The sequence below is a fragment of the Narcine bancroftii genome, chromosome 3, assembly GCF_036971445.1.
Source record: "Narcine bancroftii isolate sNarBan1 chromosome 3, sNarBan1.hap1, whole genome shotgun sequence".
Lineage (NCBI taxonomy): Eukaryota > Metazoa > Chordata > Chondrichthyes > Torpediniformes > Narcinidae > Narcine > Narcine bancroftii.
Genome location: NC_091471.1, coordinates 137,830,262 through 137,854,831, shown reverse-complemented (window position 1 = coordinate 137,854,831; position 24,570 = coordinate 137,830,262).

Genomic DNA, 24,570 nt, shown 5'->3' with positions numbered 1-24,570 from the left:
TCTCAACCTGACACACAAACTTATCCTTTTCCATAATTTACTTGAAACTAATGGCGTTATAATCACTGAACCCAAATTATATTCCTGCATGTACTTCTGTCACCTCTCCTGTCTCATTCCTTCATGGCAGATCCAGTTTTACATTTCTCTAGTTGGTACCTGTATATATTCATTTAGAAAACTTTTCTGAACACTTAACCAACTCTAAGCCATTCAGCTTTTTTTACAGTATGGGAGCCCCAATCAATATGTAGAAAATCTCCTACTATCACAACTTTAGGTATCCTGCAACTGTCCTCCCCTTTGATCTCCCCTGCTCTATCATGTCTGAAACAATGGAAACCTGGAACATTGAGCTGCCCCTACCCCTCTTGCAACCAAGTTTCACTAACGGCCACACTGCCATAATTCCACATGCTCATCCATGCTCTCAGCTCGACTGCCTTTCCTGCAATACTTCTTGCATTGAAATAGATGCATCTTAGAAAATTTCCACCATGTACAACCCTTTGACTTCTGACATTGCATACAATCTTCACTTCATCTTTTTCCTCCTCCAATCCCCTATATGCTCACCATCCCCTTGCAAATCTAGTATAAACCCCCAAGAGCTTCACTAGCAGACCTTCCCGCAAGAATATTAGTCCTCCTCCAGTTCAGGTGCAAACCGGCCCATTGGAACAAATCCTACCTTCCCTGGAAGAGAGCCCAGCGATCTAGAAACATGAAGCCCTCTCTCCTGCACCATGTCTTTAGCCACATGTTAAACTGCATTCTCCTCCTATATCTAACCTCACTAGCACGTGACACAGGTAGCAATCCTGATATCACAGCCCTAAAGACGCTGTCCTTCAACATTGTACAAACTCCCTGAACTCTCCTTGTTGGACCTCATTACCCTTCCTATGCATATCATTAATCTCTACATGGACCACAATATCTGGTTGCTCACTCTCCCTCCTAAGAATGCCATGAACTTGATCTGTGATATTTCAGACCCAGTGAACAAGGAGGAAACCTATAATCCGCGATTCTCGATCCCTTCCACAAAACCCCTTATTCTTCCGCCTAACTATTGAATCCTATCACTGCACCTTGCCTCTTATCCTCCCTTCCCTTCTTCACCACCAGATCAGACTCCATGCCAAGACCTGATTGCCATGGCTTGTCACTGGTAGGTTCCCCTCCCCCCTCCCCCCCCCCCCCCCACCCACAGCCGTATCCCAATGTTTAAGACTGCTTAACATAACAGTTGAAACAATGATGTATTACAGGACAAGCACTGAGTATCACAATGAAATCAGACATAACACGTTTGTAAACTGGATGCATTAGAGACACAAATCTATCCAATAGAATTGAAGGAACGTAAGCTATGAACTGATGGGGGAAACTGGCAGATCTAAGAGGGCATAACATCAACAGAAGATCTGTATCACCTTTTTTTTTCAAAATTTATTTTGAACTTTGTACACATTATACAGATGTACATTGTGCTATTTTCATTTTTTTAACAGAATAACACAAATGTTTACATACACCCTCAGATACATGACTGGACCACCCACTCCCTGACCACCTTGGCACCTTTGCTGAGAGTGTCATTGGTATATTAGCGATTGTACTGGTAAAATCATCTCACAGTCAGTCCTTTACTCCATATGCACTCGTAATTCAGACAAAACATGCATGAAGTGCTGCTCCCATTCTGTCTTCATTTTGGACTTTTTATTGACAAAATAGAACTATAAATTTTTGAAATTGTCCATCTCACTCCTGGATTAGCTGATTTTAGATTGTCCCAGGATGGTTTAATAGGTAACTGAGGGACATTTGAGAAAGCCCTTGAAATAAAATGTTGAATCTGAAAGTAACAAAATAAGTATGATGCAGATAACCCATTTGTATGTAACAGAGAGGTGAAGCTCCTAAGCACATTGGATATCTTTGGTTTACAAAAAAAGAATCAGTGACTGAAGGTGAAAATAAGTGATTATTATTTAAGAGGCCCTGAAAAGATGCTGCTGCCCACTTAAAGTGACATCTAATCTGGTACCAAATTTTTATTGTATTGAACACCATTGAATTGTCAGTGTGGTTAGAGGGTTTTGTGGGCAATGAATAATATACCATGGTAGCTAAAGATGATAATTTACAAGCCGACTCTTCCAATTTACACCATGAGAGCTCAGGGGAATGGATCCAGTAATTTTGCTTGTGTATATGTGCTGTCCAGTGGTAGAATTGGAAGTTGGGAAGAGCTCTTTGGCTTGGCTTCGCGGACGAAGATTTATGGAGGGGGTAAAAGTCCACGTCAGCTGCAGGCTCGTTTGTGGCTGACAAGTCCGATGCGGGACAGGCAGACACGGTTGCAGCGGCTGCAGGGGAAAATTGGTTGGTTGGGGTTGGGTGTTGGGTTTTTCCTTCTTTGCCTTTTGTCAGTGAAGTGGGCTCTGCGGTCTTCTTCAAAGGAGGTTGCTGCCCGCCAAACTGTGAGGCGCCAAGATGCACGGTTTGAGGCGTTATCAGCCCACTGGCAGTGGTCAATGTGGCAGGCACCAAGAGATTTCTTTAGGCAGTCCTTGTACCTTTTCTTTGGTGCACCTCTGTCACGGTGGCCAGTGGAGAGCTCGCCATATAACACGATCTTGGGAAGGCGATGGTCCTCCATTCTGGAGACGTGACCCATCCAGCGCAGCTGGATCTTCAGCAGAGTGGACTCGATGCTGTCGACCTCTGCCATCTCGAGTACTTCGACGTTAGGGATGAAAGCGCTCCAATGGATGTTGAGGATGGAGCGGAGACAATGCTGGTGGAAGCGTTCTAGGAGCCGTAGGTGGTGCCGGTAGAAGACCCATGATTCGGAGCCGAACAGGAGTGTGGGTATGACAACGGCTCTGTATACGCTTATCTTTGTGAGGTTTTTCAGTTGGTTGTTTTTCCAGACTCTTTTGTGTAGTCTTCCAAAGGCGCTATTTGCCTTGGTGAGTCTGTTGTCTATCTCATTGTCGATCCTTGCATCTGATGAAATGGTGCAGCCGAGATAGGTAAACTGGTTGACCGTTTTGAGTTTTGTGTGCCCGATGGAAATGTGGGGGGGCTGGTAGACATGGTGGGGAGCTGGCTGATGGAGGACCTCAGTTTTCTTCAGGCTGACTTCCAGGCCAAACATTTTGGCAGTTTCCGCAAAGCAGGACGTCAAGCGCTGAAGAGCTGGTTCTGAATGGGCAACTAAAGCGGCATCGTCTGCAAAGAGTAGTTCACGGACAAGTTTCTCTTGTGTCTTGGTGTGAGCTTGCAGGCGCCTCAGATTGAAGAGACTGCCATCCGTGCGGTACCTCTCTGAACCCTTCTCCATTAACAATGACGTGAAGCAAGGCTGTGTTCTCGCACCAACCCTCTTTTCAATCTTCTTCAGCATGATGCTGAACCAAACCATACAGTTTTGCAATTTATTTTGACTACATTTATTCTGCCCATGAGTGACAGAGGCAAATTGCACCATCTCTGAAAATCTGATTTCACCTGGTTGATAAGAGAAGTAAAACATTTTATTGGGAGAATGGAGAATGTGTGTGTGTGATTTTTTTTTAACACCTATCATATATTTTGGTGTATAAGTCAAGTCAAGAAGATCTTTCAAAAAATGGTGGTCGACAGATGTATTTTGAGACATTAAATTCAGCTCAAAATGCAATCCGCGCTGATCCAGCATATATTCATTGACATTTTTTATTGAAAACAACACAATCAGTACCCTTCAAAATTGTTATCATTGTCTGAAAACAACAACACATTGAGGATCCTTCAGAATCGCTCTCCCTTCCATCATCTGAAGGAAAGATAGCGGCAAGCACATCCATCCTCTCACTGTTTATACTGTCATCAGATGGGTTCCAGTCTCTGTCTGATGAGGTGGTTTCAGCTTCATCATCATTAACCCATTAATCATCTTCCGCGCCATCAATTGTACTTTTAAAATTATTTTATCACAGTCTCTACTTTAACTTTGTCCCATGCCTTGAGCACAAAGATACACAGCACATCAAGTGATGCAGCACACATTGCCCCACTTTTTGTAAATGATTTCTTTGCACTCGACATCCATATATTCCATTCCTCACACACGTTCTTTGAATGGCTTGTTCAAGCAGAGATCAAGAGGTTGCAATATAGACGCCAAATCACCTGGGATAACAGCCATGTAAGTATTATGTAGTGCTGTTCTAATTTTAGTCTTCTCGTTTAAGTGGCTACGAAACATATCCCAGACCAACAAACTCCGTTCTTTGCATATACTGCCTGGCCACCTGTTCCACACACTGTCTATCCATAGTTTTACACCATTTTCATCCATTCATCCTTTTCATGAAAATGTACAAAAATACCTGCAGGGAATTTCATTTTCGGTTTAATTTTGCATTTGAAGATTACCATGCACGATAACACCACGGTAAACCTAGTCCTTTTGTGGCCTGTACTGCTGGTTTGCACAGTTTTAACATCTTTCAATTCCACTGTTCCATTGCCCATCATGTCAAAATTCCTGGCGGTTTTGTCCATGTTTCCATTATTTGCCAATGCAAATTGGCATTTCTGCCGGCTACATATAATAAATTGGTGAAAACTCACAACTTTATGATCAAGATCTTTTGGTAGTTTCTGTGCAATTTTTGTTTTTTGGCATAATATCCGATTTTTCCTGTTTATAAAACGGTTGCACCAGTCTATTGTAGCCTCACTGAGGCCTGGGTGCAACTTGGCCCACTTCAGTGCAAATATTCTTATTTTATTTTGGGTGACTATGTAGCAATCTTGCCCCTGTTCATATAACCAATCTGCAATGTGACTCATTTTCTCAAAGAATATTGCCTTTTTGGTATTTTTTCTTTAAGTCTCAACTTTCTTCCTACAATCACATCAAATTTTCTTGAAGCAGCACAGTTTATTGGTTTTCTTGGCTATTTCCATCAATTTCAACTTAAAGCTCACTTCATATTTCCACTGCGTGCTGTGTTGTGCAAAGGGACCCTCTATGAGAGCAATCACCTCCAGCCAACACCCAGCAGATCAATTGTGCGATCTATGGGGGTTGACATATGTGCCGGTCAACACCCATGTCAGGAATTGCAAGCTTTGGGGTCAACTTATATGCCGGTCAAAGAGGCACCTTGGGCAGTCAGAAAATCGGGGTCATCTTATACACCGGGTGTACCATAAAACCTTTAAAATGAGGCTGAAGGGGGGGGAGGAAATCGATTTATCCACCAAATTATATGGTAGGTACTTGAAACTTGATGACTAAACTGAAAAGGCAGGTCTGGTTGGTTAAGTTGCAGAGCAGCTCTGTTGATGGGGTAACATTAACTCTTTTGAAGATTCAATTTATAACCTGAAAAAGATCTGAACTGCTCCAGAATGGATAGAATGGACTGAGTGTTTCTTTGCTGGTCTGTTCCAAACAGCAGCAAGTCATCAGCATACAATGAAACTCTTTTTACGAGTCTATTCTGGATAATGCCTTTAAAGGGAGGGGAGGACTGTAATATAATTGATAATGGTTTGATAGGAATGGCAAAAATAAGGGGACACCCTTGTTTGGGTACCATGTTCCAATGCAAAATAGTCGGAGTGAGTATTGTTTGTGTGAACCAATGCTTGTGGTGAGGTGTACGGAAGGTGAATCCAGGAGATAAACTTGTTACCAAATCCAACTTTCTTTAATAAAGCAAGAAGATGCTTCCACTCTACCCTATCAAAGGTTTTTTCAGCATCTAGGGAAATTACAACTTCTGGATACTTTGTTGGGTGTTTAGAATAATTGAAGGGTGTACAAATGTTAAATGACAAGGTTTCTATTTTATGAAACCATTCTGCACTTCAGATATGATCTCTGGTTACAATCTTTCTAGTCGAGATGCTATGACCTTGGATAACACTTTGAATTCAGCATTAAGCAGAGAAAACAACCTTTAGGAGCCACATGACGTGGGATCCTTATCTTTCTTCAGGAAAATTATTGATGCTTGGGTTAAAGTAGTTGGTAAAACTCCTCACTCCTGTGCCCCAATAAACAATGATAATCATAATGGGGCTAGTTTATCATTTCTTCTTTCTTTGGCTTGGCTTCGCGGACAAAGATTTACGGAGGGGGGTAAATGTCCACATCAGCTGCAGGCTCGTTTGTGGCTGACAAGTCCGATGCGGGACACGTAGACACGGTTGCAGCAGTTGCAGGGGAAAATTGGTTGGTTGGGGTTGGGTGTTGGGTTTTTCCTCCTTTGCCTTTTGTCAGTGAGGTGGGCTCTGCGGTCTTCTTCAAAGGAGGTTGCTGCCCGCCGACCATTGAAAATCTGTCGAAGCCTGGAGTTCTTTGAGATTTAATTGATTTCATTGACAGTGTAACCTCAAATGAGGGTCCAGTTCCTTAATCTGATTAGATTAAATTACTGGAATTTTGAAATTGTTAAGAAACTAGTTTATTTTGGTTTCATTAGAAGCATATTCTGATTTGTGGAGTAATGAGCAGAAAGATTTAAAGGAAGCATTGATATCCATGGAATCAGATATTATATTATTGAAGGGGTCAGCCAAATAGGTTATAATCACAGTCTATTTGGGATATCATTCTTGATACAGCCTGGCATTTCTGTTTGGGGGGGGAGGGGATAATAGGTGGCATGCCTTTTCGCTATGTTTGTAATGTGAACCATGAGTTTGCATTGATAACTGTTCCACCTATGTAGCTGATATAGATCAATTCTGTTTGTAAATCAAGATGTTGCTTCTATGATTCTGGGAATGGATAAACTGCGTAGCATTGATCCATTTAATTAATAGCAGATGTTAGTTTATTGATACTGGTAGTGCATTTCTTATTTAATAAAGATGAGTATGAAATGTTTGACCCCTCAAATAATACAAGTTTTATTCCTAGAGTAGGGAATAGGAGGTTGACTCTTTGATTGTGAGAGAGAGAGAAATCACTGATAGAGTCTGATATATGTTCATAATTTTTTTTGTCTGCAAGAAGAAGAGAATTAAGTCTCCAGCATGGTGGGTTAATGGGATGATTTGTAGTTGAAGGTCTAATAATAAGGGTACCTGATCAGAAATCAGAATGCAGGAATAATCCAAGAAAACTATACATGGATTAAGAAAGTCATCCCAAAAGAAATAGACTATCCTAGAATATGAATTGTGAACTTTGGAAAATAATGAATTTTTTTGTTGTTGAGGAATTGCAAAATCTCCAAGGGCCAATCAACTTGTTCTGTAGCATAAAGTCAGAAAACGATCCGCCATGGAAGATCGGGAAGTGTTCCAGGGTTAGATTGGTCTAGAACCATAACATAATTTAAATCCCCCTTAAAAATTACCATGTGGGTATCTCATGAGGGAAGCCTACTTAATAGCATGTAATGAGAAGTTGGGTGCATAGACATTGACCAGTAGCACTTGTTTCTGCAAAAGCTTGCCTACCATGATGATAAATCTACCATTTCTGTCTGCTGACACTAATTGGATGATACAAATTGGATATTTTTTAAAGTTAGTGTTTTAGAGTTGAAATTGGAAAGAAAAACCTGACTTACCTATCGATCTCATAGCCTTAAGTGGTCTTTGATGCAAAGGTGAATCTCCTGCAAAAATACTAAATCAGTTTTTAACTGGTTCAGATGGGAGAAAGCTTGATCTTTTCCTAGGGCTTCCCATTCCTCTAATATTCCTACTGAAAAATCTCACAGGCATTCCCCCTGCCAAGAGTGTTTGGATTCATTGGATTATACATTTAGATTTTGTGGGCTGCACTGCCCTAACTGAGTATAAGCACCAAGGTGGTTCCCCCCCAAAAAACTGTCCCTCCTCCCCAACATGCATAAACAAATCTGCATTTGGCCCACATACTTACTGCACTTGACCCCTATTAACACTAAGCCATGGGGTCAACCCTTTACATGCATGTGATTCAAATGTCCTTGCCCTTAAATGTCGAGAACTCTGAGAGTGAACTTTAGAAAAGAAACATAACCACTCTTCCTGCAAATTTTGAATTAAATTTACAGGCACTTCGATTAGCTCTACCTTGTTCAGCCCAATAAATCCTCATATATATTTAACACTAGTAATGCTATATTATATAAGTCTTGTAATTCTGCCTTAACAACCTTAAAAGGTTTGGAAATTGAAGATTAAAATAAGAATGCCCAACACTTGGCAACACCCCATTGCATTTGCACTTTAATCAGTTGTTTTTCAACGTCTTGACCTATACTCTCACTTCTTTAGCCAAGAGGAAATCCTTCAGCTGGTCACTGTAAATGATCCGTAGTTGAGTTGGGTAGATTAACATGTATCAGTCCCCCTGCAAGATACGCAGTTCCCGTCTGATATCGACGAACGCTGGGCTCGGGCCACATTTGCAGTAAGATCAGGGAAAATTGAAATAGTCATCCCCTTCAATTTGTACCACCTTACTTTCTGAAAGGAACAGTTACAATTTCACCCTAAGCTCAAAATCATTAATCCATCACTGGCAATACTCTCCACATTCTTGATCTCTTTGTCTTCATCTTGGAAGACAAACTATCTATAGACTTTTACTACATACCCACTAACTCTTACAGTTACCTTGACTACACCTCTTTCCACCCTGTCTCCTGTCAATTACCTTTTACCTCTGAGCCTATGTTCCTCCCCTTCCTCCCTCCCTTCCACTCTTTCCCACTAATTCCCCCACCTTTTTATTCGGGTGTCTTAGCTTTTCCAGATTCCTGGTAAAGGTCTCAAGCCCAAAAGGTTGATTTCCTTTTATTTCCAGTGGATGCTCGGTGACCTGCTGAGCTTCACCAATACTTTTGTGTGTTGCACTAATAATGTCAACAGATGATAAGGCAGATATTTGCAGACTTCAGCATGTTTGATTCAATATGCTGTTGTATCACATGTATAAAAGTCATTGAGCAGCATAACCAGCTTCATAGATCCACAAAATATTTATAGATCCAATCTAGCAGGGTATCTTCAATTGTCTTCCTCTTCAATGCCAAACTCAGGTCACATGGATTTACACAGATCCTAAACTTATTTGGTTTATCCAAGCACACCAAGCCCAATATCCAAAGGTTTTCATCCACATTGGCTGCAGTTTCTGTTCTACCACCTACAAAGACAATGCAAAGTGCCTGAATAAATCGAATACTCTAACTTCTAATCTTGATGACCAAGGTTGACAGTATGAGGCAAATGTTGTGGCATAGAGTGTTCTACTCAGTGAGAGTGGTACATATAATGAAATGTCAGCAAACACCTTGTGCTTGGAGCCTTGTGTCATTTATTACTAGTACATTTCTGCATCAACCTGTCCTTTCTGTTGATAGTTAAGGTTTCATGTTAGAGCTTAATGTGTTATTTTTAACAACAGATGCTTGGAATATTCTGAAATATCTCTCTAATTTGATTTTGATGGAAAAGCTGATGAGTTAAGGAATATAGATTAACTAGAAAATCTTGAACTACTTTCTGGGAACATCTAATTACTCATTGAATTGGGGCATTGAGTTCGGGACTGACTTTATCAGATAAAACTGAAACAAGTCAGAAAATTGCTCTGAGCCTCTGACACTGAAGGAGCCAGGAAAATTCCCAATGTTATAGGCATTTTTGAACTTGACAACCCTCTCTGGTCACCTTGGCAAGAAAATTGGAACAAGAAATGCAAACCAAAAAGTTGAAATATTCCATTTGTAAATATATATTTATCAGTGCACTACAAAATGATATTTGTATGTTATTTTCATCCTCAAGTACAGCTCAGTTACTGGTATTTAAAATTAAAATTCTCTTGTCAGACAAGCACCACTTGAGTCAATGATTAAGTTTAACAACAATGCTGTGGTGAAGTTCGGTTTTGAAGCATATCTTCATTTTCCAACCTCATTGTCTTCTTTCTTTATCTCAGATGAAGACTTCCTTTCACCAGAGTTGGCAGGGTCTTGACTATGATCTTCTGACCCCTTTCCTTCACTCCCAAAGCTACAACAAGGTTTCTCGTTGTCATTCCCCATTGCAGCAGTTTCCCTCATCTCCAATATCTCCAGCATGAAGCCACAGCAATCTGGTTTCCTCCCACCATTCAAAACATACCAGGGGTGTAGGTTAATAGGGTGTAAATTGGGTGACACAGACACATAGGCTGTTACCTGAAAGCAAGAAATGTTGGAAACACTCAGGAGATCAGGCAGCCTCTGTGGGGAAAGAAACATCTTTAATGCTTCAGATGGGTGATCTGTCAGAACAGATAAAAGAAAAACAAATTGGTTTTCAGTCTCAGAAAGGGTGTGAGGCTGGAGTGGGAATGTATAGGATAAAATTTAATGAAGTAAGCTGAAGGTTTCCATGGGGAAAATCCATAAATTAGGTTATCCAGTAAAAAAAAGTAATCATGAAAAAAGAAGCATAAAAACTATGCATTACCTCCAGCAGTTAGAGTGTGAGAAAACAAATGAAGGAACTTTGCTCAATGAAGATCTGCAGGACTTGCCCACTATTCCAATAGTTGCGCCAATGGAGAGAGAAAGTCTGGGCCAATACTTCAGATGAATAAGGCAGCAGACAGAGAAAGGGATTTGCTGAAGCTATAGGATTCAGTATTTAGATTCAAATTGATCATCCAAAGACAAGCCAACATCTACTGACTGGGCAAAGGCTAAGTAATGGAAGTACAGAATTAAAACCGAAGTGCTCTGACTTTTTACCACTGCATTGTCCATAATCCAGCTGCACTTTTTGCACATATAAATTATGTCAATCCACAGGACAGTTTAAGTTAGACTTTTGCCCAATATTTCAGCAAGCATGAAGTAGGGCTGGAATGCCTGCCAAAACTTTTGTGTATTCTCTTCTGTTTCATAGGAAACATAGTTTCTTAGTGACCTTGTGAAGGTTTTTAACCAAGGTGCTCAGTAGTTTATCATTTAGATCTCTTAATTCCTCACATTGTTATAATATGACATGATTAATAATTATCTATTGATAGTAAACATATTGCTCCATAATTCCCGGATAAGAGTACAGAATATATCTGTGCAGCTAGGTGGGAGGAAATCTGAGCTGTGTACCAAAATTCAATGGGCCATTATCTCATGTGAAAACAATGCATCATATAGGGGTACCATATGGTTTATTTCATTCTGGTGTTTGACTCATTACATTCAAGGCATGTTCAATTTAAGGAAAGTAGTTCTTAATAGCTATGTGTTAATGGTGAACCTGTCATATGCTATCAGTGATATCAAACTTATTGTGGCAGTATATGTTGTTGAGAAAGATTTGTGACCTCAAGGAAGGCATGGAAATCTGAATTAAAAAAAAACCCCACAGGAATGCTGGAAGTGCTTTCTTTGATATTCAAAGCCATGGAAGCATTCATAAATGAAGAATGGGCCACATCCATGAGTAAATATAAGGATAAATATAGGGATCCAGTAAGGCTATAGCAGAATTAAGCTCCAGGAGCAGAGGCAGCAATTGCAAAAATGGGCAGCTGATTACTGGTTTTCAGTGTTGCAGGTCCTGATTTACTTCCCAGCTGAATGATTTTCACATAATGTCCTCAAGCATAACTATACCCTTCCTACAGAGAAGTGATCAAACTTGCATACAACATCCAAGTGTGGGCAAAGCAGTGTTTTACAATCAGCCAAGTTCTTCGACTATTTCTGTTTGTTTCAGATTCCAGCATCTGCAGTTTTATGTGTTCTACTATATAAGACATTTGACATGTTAATTGTGTCTCCAGGTGAAATATATTACATGAATTAAAAAATATATAAAGTCTTTATTTAATAAAATACAGCAATGCAGCAGTATGTTCTTAAAATGTTTGGAATTCTTGGCAAGAGTCTGCATGCTTGACTATTTTGGCTACTTTTATCAATATATAAAATATATAACATATGAATTGAACCTGTGATTTATTGATTTGTCCATGTAATAAAGAAGTGTTTGACACCTACATTGAACAGACTTTGATATCTCCAGATATGAAAAGAAAGGTGACCTATCAGTTTAATAGATGATTTAAGATCAAGGACAAATTTACCATAAAATTTCAAGTTTAATCGTCCATGGATTGCTACTATTTTACAACTTTGTTGTACTGTACTCTGCATACAAAGATTTAAGTATAGTATTTCTTCACAGCTGTAACTTTCAATCCACAAAAATAGCTGAAAAAATTCAATATTAGGCAAAAGACAATGATTAACAATACTTCAATTACATTTTAAATCACTTTTTGTTCCACAGATATTGATAAACATTGATGTTTTTCAAGTAATTGTTTATAACATAAATGCATTTAAGACCATGTTGAGATTGACTATGGCAGAGTGAAATTTATATTGAAATTTAAGTCAACAGGTATTTTGACAATTGAATCTTTTATTTTTTTCTCTGGATTTCGACTTCAAATTCTCAATCATTCACCAAATAAAGATGTAAATCCACATTGCTTGGACAATAAGAAGTAGATTGATAATCCATGTCCAGTCATTGCAGAAATGAACGGCACAATTGTGCAGTGTCTTTGCAGTCAATGCTTTCTCATGTAAGCTTCATATTCTGGTGATTCAAAATTCATCACCAATGGTCACTTGGATTGCTCATTCATTGCAATTATTTTAAAACAAAAAGAATGAGAACTAATCAAATGGAAATATTTCACTCTGTATGACCTTTTCAGAATTATTTGGACTTTCTGCTTCTATCAGTACTTTGTCAAATCAAACACAACCAAATTTACTAAGATTTCTAGCCAGGTGTTAATATTGAACTACTGTTGGTGAAAACCAAGAATATTGAAAATAAACTAAAAATGCATCAGATAACACTTTATTGAATCCTACTCTCATGGAGAGATAGAGCTTGCAAATAAATCCTTCGGCACATTGAGTCTGCGCCAACCACTAAGCACCCATATATCCTACCCTATACTATGTTGATTTACATAATCTCCCCATTTCTCATTAATTATTTTTATGAATCTACCATTTATCTATATAATAGGGGCAATTTACAACAATCAAACAACCTACCAACCTGCGTTTTTGGGATGTGGGAGGAAACTGAAGAATATGTAAAGTTTATGAAGCTGAAAACAGACAGGGTAATGAATGTTATCTATTTGGACATCAGTAAAGCATTTGGAAAAAATCCCTTATTGTGTGCTGATCCAGTAAAGTGCCATTTGATGAAGTAGACAAAGACGATGTGCTCAAACAATAATCATGGCTTCTATTAGCAGAAACTCATGGTACAATAATGAAAGACAATAGCTGCATACACAGTTATATCCAAGGGGAGTGCCCTTAACAGTAGAGATAATGCACAGCCAATGTTAGTACAGCAAGGCTCGCCAGAGGGAGACAGGCAGCTTGGCAGACATTCACCACAGTAAGGAATATGACAACTTGATAGATTGGATTTAAAATGGCCTTGAGTAGCAGAAGGAGGACAGAGATTAGTGGTGGAAGGGTGTTTTCTGACTAGAAGTCTGTGACCAGTGATGTTCCATAGGTACCAACGCTAGAACTTTTATTGTTTCTGATACATCTAAATGAATGTAGGTCAGATTTCAGATTTATTTCAGACATTGTCAGAGTATATATCCTGAGATATGGTGTCCTGTGGGTGAGGCAGAATTACTACTTATTGGTAGTGCAAAATAACTGTAGTCCACATACACATGTAAACAAATAAAGAAATGTAAGCAAATTGTGCAATACAGAGAGAAAAAAAAATCAATAAAGTGCTAATGTAAGAGTCTTTAAGTGAGTTCCTGATTGAGTTTGTTGTTGAGGATTCTGATGGTGGAGGAATAGCAGTTGTCTGTGAACCTGGTGGTGCAAGTTGAGCCAATTAATAAATTTGAAGAGGACATACAAATAGTGGATAGTAAGGAAGGTTATCAATTGATACAACAGGATGTAGATCATTTGGCGATATGGACAGAAAAAAGGCAGTCGGAATGCATTTTGGACAACTTTGAGGAGGGTGCACTTTGGGAGATCAAATTTAAGTGGAAAATGAGCAGTAAATGAAAACCCTTTGAAGCTTTTCAGAGAGACCTTGCATTGCAAGTGCATAACTGTCTGAAAATGGCAACACAAGTAGATAGGGAGGTAAAGAAGGTGTATGGCAGGGGACATCACATGATGCGCTAGGATTCGGACGTGGAACCTAGCCCTCCTGGGAAAACAGTAAAAAAGTTAAATTAAGCAATGTTCTGAACAATTAAAAGTTATTGAAATAAATTTATATACATTTACAATACCTTTAAACACATCTCCAAAAAAAACTGTTGCAGCCTTACCAGGAGCCCAATACGATGAGGAGACAAGAAGAGACTTGAGGCCGACCATTGGTGAGAAGCATGGAGCTAATGCTTGAGCTGCTCACAAGGTGAGTGATCCTCTTGAGGGACCTTCTTTTGATGTCACTCTTTCGCAGTGACAGAGATATGGCATCCAAGAAGGAACCGGAAGTAGTGTGCGCATTTGCATTCACGAACAAAGAAGAAGACTTGGGCTCACAGGCATCTAGCAGTGAAGAGCATGAGGACTAAGAAGGAGAGCAGCAGCAAGATGAAGAGGTAATAAGTTAAAATTGTTAAAAAACAGAACCAAGAGTAAGGCTAAAGATGTATCTAATATTAAATTACCAGATGTAAAGGGAGAAAGAAATAAAGTTTTGGAGGCTGTCAACAAAATGAAGAAAAAACTGGACAAATTAAAAAGTTTAATGAAAAAATTGCAAGAAGATATGCAACATGTGGAAGATACTACCACTGTTTTAAATATGGAGAATAAGAAGTTACAGCAAAAGAAACAACATCAAGACAGTAGGTCTTAAAGAAGGTGTAGAAAAACAAGGCTTTATTTCAGAATGGATTCTTGAAATGTTGGGAGCTGAACATTTTGAGCGTCCTACAGAGATTGAAAGAGGACATATAGCTCTTAGACCAAAACCGCTTCCAACTCAAAATCCATGATCTGTATTAATTACATTTCTTTGATATCAAGATAAAGAGAAGATTTTATCTTTGGTAGTGGAAAAGAAAAGACTAACACGAGGTCCGCTTGAGTGTGAAGGGGCCAAAGTTTTATTTTATGCTGATATAAGATTTTATGTTGATGCAGATTTATTAAAAAGAGGAGAATTTAATTTGGTTAAGAAGATTTTATGGGAGAAAGGATATCGGTTTGTATTATGCCATCTAGCAACTTTGAAGCTCTTCATACCTGATGGAGAAAATAAATTCTTTTCAAGCTTTGTGGAAGCTGAAGATTTTTCTTCCAAGAATTCAGAGGAGTGAAGAATGAGAAGATTGGTTGATGTTTTTGTTTCTTTGATAGACTTAATTCCTTTGGTCGTTTTCATAAGGCGAAGTAATTTAGAATATTGTATACTAAATACTTCTTTATCTTTATTATCTTTGTTTAGACTATGGGTTTTCTTCAAATAAACTTTAAAATGGGATTTAAAGAATAAAAGTACCAGTGGGATGGGGTGGGTAGGGGGTTTTGACCTATTAGATCATATGGGAGGTTGTGACCCAGGAGACTAGTGCCCTAGCAGGATACCTGGTCACTACTGCATACCCCGATTTAAAGTCAGTGGTCCTGTCCCTCATGGCACTGGCTAATGGGAAGACTGTGCGGGATGCCATAACCCTTCTGGGAGGGCTAGAATACATGCAGTGGGGGGCACCCAGCCAGGTCTGTAGGACATCTGTGAGGGCTGGAAACACATTCCCTCCCTGCTGTTAGAAACAGAATTTACCTTTAAAGAAATAGCTCGAGACAAAAATTGAGAACAAAGAACATTTATTACAACAACAATGCAAAGTCCCCTTACCTTGGGAATACACACACATACTGGGGCTCACCCAACTTTTATACAGTCAATTTCAGTATCAGAGTACCCTCCCCCTTACATTCTTCTGCCCGCTGGATGGGTTTGGCATAGGCAATCCTTCCTGCCTACGTGCAGTTTCAGTACACTTGGAGAACCAGGGGGTATCCTGTGGGTGTCCCGTCATGTCATTGTCCTTATTCACACCTTCCTGATTCTCGGGGCTACAGTCTCTTGGTATGCAGAGTTGACTCATCCTATCTAGGGTTGGCTAATTTAATGCGTATAAATCTGTGTAAGGTTAGCTAATTAGATATGTAGGACTTGGTACTTCTATCTAGGGCTAGGAGACCCTTATCTGATCCAGACTACCTCAACTTCCTACATTCTATTGTACTTTACCATTCCTTATCTTAGTCTTATGGTGGCTCTTGTCACAAAGAAGATTCTTATGTTAATCGTGCTGACTCTGCTTTCCTGCATCCTAATCCCCAAGCTCATCCTGTTTGTGCTGGTTACAGCCATTAACTGATGTATGAATTTTAGTTTCTTCCATGTTCATAATTTTAGATCAATTTTTCCTATCTCTCACAATCCTCACTTTTCTTTTAGATCAGTAATACTGATCTTTCACCATGATCAGTGTTACTGATCTTTGGTTACTGGTGTCAGTGTGACTGATCCCCCCCCCCCCAATCCTCACTTTTCTTTTAGATCAGTATTACGGATGCTGTAAAGTGTAAGGTGTTGTTTTACCCAGCTGGTCAATAACCGAATTGTAATATCTGTGTAAAGTCTTTAGGTAGGGGAGCACCATGAAGGTTGGAGTAGCGAGTCCAGCTGCTATTAGGGTTGCGAGTATCAGGCTCCAGTTCTCAGTAAAGAGTCTAGTCCATCCCACATCAGTCCGAGGTTGCCACGTCTGAACATGGGCATGGGCAGATTCTCGTTGAAATCTTGAAGCAGTGTCTTTAACCGCCCGACTGTTGTAAGCATTGTCCTGACGAAGTCTGTGAGAAACGCTGCCTTCAGCAGCGAACGAGTAGCAGTCTGTGAGAAACACTGCCTTCAGCAGCGAAGGAGTAGCGAGAGTCAGGCGGTTCCGTTGAATTGTGGCTAGTATCTGATGTCCTCTTCAGCCCCGAACCCTAGGGCCACCAATCTCCGAAGGCTGTCTGGAGTCTGATATTGAGGTGCCAAGCAGCTCACGTTGTTGGTAACTGGTGCTCCCCTTCACGGGGTGATGAAAAGAGACCAAGCTGGGGGGGATTGTTTCTCATGATTTAATTGTGTTTTGCAGCTTGCCTGTGAGTCTCTCCCTGTGTGCGAAATGTACATTGATTAATCACTATGTAGGCTGTTAACTGACTATCGCTACTGTGTTCCCCCTGGTCCGTATTGAAATGCCTTAAATCTATGCCCTGTCTACACTGTAAAGTAGCACAATTGTAACCTCTGCTGCCCCTATTCCAGGAGGACTTAAAACATAGCGAGTAATGAAGTGACATAAACAGTTAACAAACAATACCCCAATAAATGAATAAACAGTTAAAAAATACAACAATAAATGTAACATTACGGCACTTTGTCGCGGCGCAGTGTAAGTTTCAGGTCTGAAGGATGAGGAACTGCACCCCAGGTTGAGGGTTGAGTCTGTGTGTCGTGATGTTGTGGTTTGGAAGCTGGTTTGATTCTTTGAATGTGGGTCCAGCCTTTTTCTCTTGTTCTTACTGCGGTGTCTGTAATTAAAAGTACACAGAAGGGACCATCCCAGGCAGGATTTAGTTGATCCTCTTGCCATGCTTTTACATAAACCCAATCACCAGGTTTAATAGAATGTATAGGAAAGTCTAAGGGTGGTGTTTGGGCTAATAGTCCCTTTTGTTTCAAGTCGTGGTTGGAAGTAGAAAGCCCTCGTAAAAAATTTGAAATGTATTGGTTATTAGCCTCGGGGATGGGAGAATCAGTGTGGAACCCCATAAATGGGAGCCCAAACATGATCTCGTACGGTGAGACTGCAAGGTCTTTACGAGGGGCTGTCCGAATTCTAATCAGGGCTAATGGTAACGATTTAATCCAGGAATGACCAGTCTCTTCATGAAGTCGGGTGAGTTGAAGTTTCAACGTTTGATTCATACGTTCGACTCGACCCGAACTTTGGGGATGCCATGGGGTATGTAGTTGCCAGTCTATTCCTAGGTTCTTGCAGACACCCTGGAGAATCTGAGAGGTGAAATGCGTACCTCGATCTGAATCAATGGTCTGCATCATCCCGTATCGTGGAATGACACATTCAATGAGTATTCTGATAACAGTGCTGGCGCGATCATTCGGGGTAGGAAAAGTTTCAACCCATCGTGTAAGATGATCGACCAGGACAAGGAGAAATTTGTAAATACCAATTTTAGGAAGTTCAGTGAAGTCTATTTGTATGCGCTGGAACGGGCGAACGGCAATGTCGCGACCGCCAGGTATTACATGGCGCATCGATTTCTTATTGACCCTCTGACAGATGGGACAAGATCTAGTAGCAAGTTTAGTAATATTGTATATGCCAGGGCAGTGAAGGAAACGTCCAAAGGTATCAACAAGGGATTGGGTTCCCCAATGTGTTTGTTGATGTAACTGATCTATGACTTGGCGAGTTATGGGTTTGTTAAGGACTTGCCGTCCGTCTACTGTCCACCACAACCCGTCGGCAGTCTGGCGAAATCCCTTATCTTTAATTGAGACCTCCTCTTCCCGTGAAAAGATGGGGGTCTTTTTAATCTCTATCGGTGTGGGCAGTAGCTGGTGCATGTGAATCTTTTCTGCGAGTGCTGCCTGTTTGGCAGCTGCATCAGCCTGCCTGTTGCCTCTAGCTTCAGGACTGTTACCAGTCTGGTGTCCCCGCACATGTACAATGGCAATTTTGGATGGGAGTGTTAAAGCCTCTAGGGATGGGGTAATTAACTGTTCATGGGCTAACTTCTGTCCTTTGCCAGTTATCATCCCTCGTTCTTTCCATATCTTACCGAAGGTATGGACTACACCAAAAGTGTATTTAGAGTCAGTGTAGATAGTTTCTACCTTGTTCTCTAGTTCGTGGAGTGCTCTACAGAGGGCATATAGCTCACAGGATTGTGCTGACCAATGACCAGGGAGGCGACCAGCTTCGATCACCAGTTCTTGCTTACCATCCACTACACTATACCCACTATAGCGGGTTCCTGCAATACAACGTGAAGAGCTGTCAATAAACAATCTTTCTCCTTCAGTTAAAGGGACATCGGTTAGGTCTTCCCTAATTTTGGTTTGTAAGTCGATAACCTCTGAGCACACATGTTCTAAATCATTTGAGGATTTGTCAGTAGTTGGAGAGATGAGGAAGGCTGCTGGGTTGAGAGTTTTGGTTGTAAGTAAGGTCAAATCATTGCTATCCATTAGGATCGTTTCATATTTTAAAATTCTCGAATCCGTGAGCCTCCTTCCAGCCCCCTGTAAGAGAATATTGCGGACTGTATGAGGGGTGTGAACTATCATAGGGGTGCCGAAAGTAATCTTTCGCCCTTCTTCAACCAAAATTGCAGTGGTTGTGATGGCTTGTATACATTCTGGCCAGCCGCGACAAACGGGGTCGAAAAGCTTTGACAGGAAAGCTACTGGTTGTCTATAGCCTGCCCTGCTTTGGGTGAGCACTCCGGTGGCTGCCCCAGCTTTGGTATTAGTGTATAAGTCAAAAGGTTTGTTTAGGTCAAGTAGCGCTAAAACTGGGGCATGCGTAAGGCAATGTTTAACAGAGTTAAAATTTTTGATCTCTTCATCCGTCCAGTCAAGGGGTTCGGTTCCTATACTGGGAAATTTATCATAAAGGAATTTGACCAGGTTAGAATAATTTTCCATCCAGATTCTACAGAATCCCACTAACCCAAGGAATTTCCTGAGTTCCTGGGCATTTTTGGGAGGGGGAATCTGCATAATACCAGTTATTCTCTCTGGGCTAATTTTCCTGGTTCCTTGACTCACTAGATGTCCTAAGTATTTGACTTCGGATTGCACAAATTGTAGTTTGGACTCGCTGACTCTCAGACCTTTCTTCTCTAAAAAATTTAAAAGTGCTACCGTAAAATCTTTAGCTAATTCATAAGTCCTCGCTGTAATTAGCAAGTCATCAACGTATTGTATGAGTTGCCAATTTTCTCTCCGAGGAGCTTCATCTGTTCTAGGACCTGACCGAATAAATTGGGCGATTCTGTAAAGCCTTGTGGAAGGACAGTCCACCGGTATTGGTTTTTACTGCCAGTAAAGGGGTTCTCCCATTCAAAGGCGAACATGTCTCTGCTCTCTGTAGCTAATGGACAAGTCCAAAATGCATCCTTGAGATCAATGACACTAAACCATTGATTATGGGGGTCAATTTTACTCATGATGGTATAGGGGTTAGGTACAACCGGGTGACGGGCAAGAATGAATTTGTTAAGCTCCCTCAAGTCCTGTACTAGGCGGTAGGTGCCGTCTGGTTTTTGAACAGGTAAAATCGGGGTATTAAAGGGAGACATACAGGGTTCGAGTATGCCGTCCTGAATCAACTGGTCAATTACGGGCTGTAAACCTTTTCGGCCAGCCATCGGAATCGGGTACTGTTTCTGCCTAACAATTTGTTGAGTATCCTTTAAAGTGACTTGTAGTGGAGGAATGTCGAGGATTCCTCTATTGCCTTTTCCTGCCCATACTCTTGGATTTATAAGTTTTCGATCCTCCTCGTTCAAAACATAGAATTGTACTCCAATGCCTGATTGTAAAGGTCGGGTACCGATAGCCAATTGGTCCTGTAAGTTCCTTCCTAGCAAGCATACTCCGGCTTGGGGAAGTAATAGAAGATCCTCGATTATGATCTTATCTCCCATTTGAATTCTGACCTCTCGCAATACCGGGACTGGAAAGTCTCGTCCTCCCACCCCAGAAACTGTAACTGTCCCTTCTATTTTAACCCCCTGGGGTTGGTGTAGAATGCTAGATCGGGCGGCTCCAGAATCGACTAAAAATATCATCTTGTCACTGTGGGGTCCTATGCATAAATTAACTAATGGTTCTCCGTGCAGCCCCGCGGTGTGTATTGGCTAAGAACCGTGACCCCCCTATTCGTAATCAGCTTCCATCAGGGCATAGGAGCGTGTGTCCATTGCTCGCAGTGGGCATTCCTTTTTAAAGTGCCCTTCCTTTTTACAATGGAAACAGATAAGAGGTCCTGTTTCCCAATCTCTCCCAAAATTTCTAGGGGGCACCCATCGTCCCCGGAATCCTCCTCTACTCCTCCACCTGCTGGGGTCCCCACTTCCCCACCCGTGGCTCCCCTCACCGCGTACAGAAATTGGCCCGTAATCCTTATCTTTTTCATTATGATCAGCTACTATTCCTTTGACTGTTTGTATTAAAATTTTAGCTTTCCCTTTTTGTTTATCTTCTGCCCTCTGGACAAATGCTCTCTGAGCAATCTGCAGTAGCTGGGTAATTCCTTGCTCGTGCCAATTTTCTGTCTTTTGTAATTTTCTTCTGATGTCTGGGGCTGAGTTGGTAACAAAACCCGTTAGAACCAATTGTTCCCCTGCTGGAGATTCTATGTCGAGACCCCCATATTGTTGAATTGCCGTGCGCAATCTATTGAGAAATGCAGAGGGGGTCTCCTCGGGACCTTGGGGAACCTCAAAGGTTTTTTTGAAATTCTGTCCTTTGGGGACAGATTCTCTGATTCCTTTGATCAAATTAATCCTGTATTCTTCCATCAGTGTGCGGCCACCACTGGTATTTTTGTCCCAATTAGGTTTTGTGAGGGGGAATTTGGCTTCTCCAGGGGTCGCCTCGTGCCCCCCCCTTGGTGTTCCTTATCCCAGACTCTAATGCCTGCCTGTCGGATCATTCCCTGCTCATCTAAGGTAAACAGAGTCTTAAAGATGGATGTTAATTCCTCCCAAGTATACAGGTTTGGTCCCAAAAATTGGTCTAACTGTTTAGCACATCCCTGGGGATCTTCTATCAGGGAGGTCAATTCTTTCTTAAAATTAAGTACTTCAGTGCTGGTCAGGGGCACATTTACGAACCCAAGACCCTCTCCCACGGGAACCTCCCGCAGGGGTCGAATCCAGCTGATTTCTGGTTTCTTAGATTTGTGTTCCTGTTCCCTGAGAAGTGAATCGAAGGGTTTGCCCCTTCTTCCTGAGGGATCTCACGCTGTTCTGAATTACAATGATCTCTCTCTCCTGTCAACGGAGGTGGTAATCGAGCGCTTTGTGAGCGAGTCACCATACCACTCCGGTTCTTTTCTTTCTTCTCTAGTGGAGGGGGAGGAGGGGGAGGTGCAGAAGGGTAGGTCATAGGAGGGGAAGGAAAGATAGGAGCCGGCATAGGAGGAACATAAGGTGGAGGGAGGGAATGTAGCACATCCCATCCCTGTGATTCAGGGACAAAAGGTTCCTCCTCTCTCTTATCCCTGAGTTCTTTCTCATTCAAAACCAGTTGTTCAATGGGTCCCTTGAGCCAGCAGGCTGCATATTCCCTGCTCTCAACATTGTCTCTCAGGTTTTGATAGAGCCAGATGTTCAAAGCTTGACACATCCATTCATCCTCGGATCCGAACTTTGGCCAGTACACGGAGCTCACTTTAACCGGGTGTTTAACCCATTCAATACAACAATATCTGACCATTGTCAGTTTGTCTTTCCCACGGGTCCTTTCCGTGCCCCACTCAGATAACATCAACCCAAGCGGGCTGTACGTAGCTATCTGGTGTTCACATCCTGAACCAGGACTCTCTTCCTTGCTACTCATAATTTCCATACTTATAGGCAAGTAAAATTCCTCTTACCGAGTTCCAGTAGCAATGCTCTAGCGTGCTTCCTCCCGTCGTTTGTTCTCAATGCCTCTTCTCGGATATCACTCGCTTCTTCCACTGACCAGCCACCCATCGCCCGTGAGTCCAGCTGAATCAGCCAGGGTGCACCTACTCTCGTCGTCGGGGCACTCTGTCAGTGGAGGGAGTGTGATCCCGGACGATCCCCCATTTGTTAGAAACAGAATTTACCTTTAAAGAAATAGCTCGAGACAAAAATTGAGAACAAAGAACATTTATTACAACAACAATGCAAAGTTGGGTGCTTCCCCTTACCTTGGGAATACACACACATACTGGGGCTCACCCAACTTTTATACAGTCAATTTCAGTATCAGAGTGCCCCCCCCCCTTACATTCTTCTGCCCCCTGGATGGGTTTGGCATAGGCAATCCTTCCTGCCTACATGCAGTTTCAGTACACTTGGAGGACCAGGGGGTATCCTGTGGGTGTCCCATAATGTCATTGCCCTTATTCACACCTTCCTGATTCTCGGGGCTACAGTCTCTTGGTATGCAGAGTTGACTCATCCTATCTAGGGTTGGCTAATTTAATGTGTATAAATCTGTGTAAGGTTAGCTAATTAGATATGTAGGACTTGGTACTTCTATCTAGGGCTAGGAGACCCTTATCTGATCCAGACTACCTCAATTTCCTACATTCTATTGTACCTTACCATTCCTTATCTTAGTCTTATGGTGGCTCTTGTCACAAAGAAGATTCTTATGTTAATCGTGCTGACTCTGCTTTCCTGCATCCTAATCCCCAAGCTCATCCTGTTTGTACTGGTTACAGCCATTAACTGATGTATAAATTTTAGTTTCTTCCATGTTCATAATTTTAGATCAATTTTTCCCATCTCTCACATTGCTTTAGCGCAGATCTGCTGTGCAAAGGGCTAGACCATGCCAGTATAGATGAGATCACAACTTCTGCCATTTATGCCGTGTGAAAAAAACTTTGTGGGAGGTAATCTGGTCAGGGGAAAACCTACATCACACTGGGATAAAGCCAGTGGGATTCAAGATCTCTGAGGTCCCCCTCAGCCTCCTACACCCTGCAACACTGACACTGCTCCTCCCCCATTTGAAACAGTCTCTCATGCCCTCAAGGCTGAGCTCCAAGACCTGCTGAGACAGGAACTGTCCTATCTGCACCAACAGGAACCCTCAGTCATGGGGTGGCAGACCCCCACCCCACTCTTATAGGATGAAGGCCAGGGCCCCCAGCACATTTGTTCCTTTGCCCACTCCTGCCTGGGGGACCTGAGGTCACAAATACCTCTAGCAGTCTTAATAGTGATTTTCCCTGAATGCATTCTAGGGATTAATGTTTTAAAGGAACAGTCCCTTTATACTAACAGGGGCAAGTTTACATTCGGGGTTTCATGGGCTGCAATTGTGGATGGGACAGGCAAAGGAGAACCAGTTGTTGTCCCCCCTCCCTCCAAGATTGTCTGTAGCCACAGTACAGACACTGCAACAAGAATGCTTTCTTTTCCATTCCTCTCTAGTTCAACTCACGAGCAATTTGGAGTTACTTGAGACAAGACACATTCCGTAGTCTCACTACTTGCTGCAGTTTAATCTGCTGCAGTGTCCAACCTCCCCAAGAAGTGTCAATTGCCCATTATACCATTGTTTCAGAGGCCCTTCACATGCTAATCTCAGGAACTGGGGCTGGCCCATTAATATTGAAAAGGTGCAGTGACCCATCCAGAATGTCCTGTTTCTGGAGATATAATGGTGCTCAGGCCAAAGAGATATTTCTGAGACTGCCAAGAATGAAGC